The sequence below is a fragment of the Branchiostoma lanceolatum genome, chromosome 3, assembly GCF_035083965.1.
Source record: "Branchiostoma lanceolatum isolate klBraLanc5 chromosome 3, klBraLanc5.hap2, whole genome shotgun sequence".
Taxonomy (NCBI): domain Eukaryota; kingdom Metazoa; phylum Chordata; class Leptocardii; order Amphioxiformes; family Branchiostomatidae; genus Branchiostoma; species Branchiostoma lanceolatum.
This window is the reverse complement of record NC_089724.1, coordinates 9,232,910-9,234,270: the sequence shown is the minus strand read 5'-3', so window position 1 is coordinate 9,234,270 and position 1,361 is coordinate 9,232,910. Positions and strand designations below refer to the sequence as shown.

The following is a 1,361-nucleotide window of genomic DNA, read 5'->3' as shown; positions in this document are numbered from 1 at the left end:
AGTCCTACGTGCGTCTGTCACTGTCACAAGTGTCACCTGTTCTTAACGCGCAGCATGTTGTGCTACCGGGCACTGTGACGCACAGTCAGGTGGGGCTGTATTAAGAAGGGTGTCACCCCCACGGACGTCGCGACCTGGAACAGGTAAGTCTGGAGAGCGTTTAAGGTGCGGCCTCTTTAGCGTCTGTCAATCATGTTAAGTTTGTTTTGTTAAGTCGCTGGGCGGGTTAGGTACCTCACATGCCACGTACTGTCCGCAAGCGCTTAAGCTCCTACTCCTAGTAGGAGTTGCGGTACAAGATCGTCGGTGGGTAATATGATAGCGAAGAATTTGTGGTACCTGTCATGATAAAAAGGCTATTCTATGTCGACTTAAGTACTTATTAAGTGTCACTTTTTCCTTCTTTTTTTTGCTAACTAGGAATTTCATAACGCCCAAACTTGTCATGATGCTTTCCTGTTTTACATCATTTGAATTCGTCACAACTTCATTTTCACAACTCCAGATCACTCCTTCAATTTTCTTATCACTACTCTCGTATACATATTATATTTGAGATATACAATCTATAAATGAAGATTGTACGACTTAACCAGTTTACTATGACAGCAAGCGCCTTTGTCGGTCTAAGAAGACTTTGTTTCTGTTGTAATAGCTGCCTTACTTATATGACGTTGTCTCTCATATTGCCTCGTTTTATCGACAATCCTTAGGGCCCTGTCACACTTGTGCGTATATTCAAGTGCGCATGAGTTTCGCTGTAACATATTTTTGGTTTAAGTAAACCAAAAATATGTTACTGAAATAACTATAGAAGAAGAAATAACTTCCTCGGCTGCAAACTTGCCCTAAACCAAAAGCATGTTAAAACGCAACTCATGCGGGCTTGTATATACGCACAAGTGTGACAGGGGCTTTACACCCGGACCCATTTCCACTAGAGGCTGCGACCGCTGAGCGACAAAGGATTTGACAGATCGCTCAACGAATTTCATAGATAAAGAACAAATTTTCTACGTTTTATGTGTTTTGTTGTCCTTGTAAATCATACTTATACATCGTGCATCAAGGAATACGCAAATCCAATTTTGGTCCTTGTACGGTCGCTCAGCGGTCGTGGTCTTGTGGAAAGGAGGGCCTCAGCAGTTGCGTAACCACTGACAACAATCTTGTTGACCTCTGCCCTCCCCCTAGGGACAAGCCACTCATACAATTTTAAAGGGGCAAAATGGGTAATTCTTTAGACGAAGCTCAATGTAAGCTAGTTGCATAAAGTTAGCCACAAAAATGGTTGATTTTTATATGCAAACGGGACCAGAAAAGTCAAACTAAACTTAGCATATTCGAAATATGAATTCATA

The 1,361-nt window shown here is 42.0% G+C and overlaps 1 protein-coding gene across 1 annotated transcript in view; it reads left to right on the top strand.

Moving 5' to 3' along the window:
• Positions 1-38: 38 nt before the first annotated feature.
• Positions 39-1,361, top strand: part of LOC136430077 (uncharacterized methyltransferase YdaC-like) — a 5,650-nt gene continuing 4,327 nt past the window's right edge. Inside the window, exon 1 of the mRNA XM_066420363.1 lies at positions 39-143. The gene's annotated coding sequence lies outside the window, so the exon portion shown is untranslated. The remainder of the gene's footprint in view (positions 144-1,361) is intronic.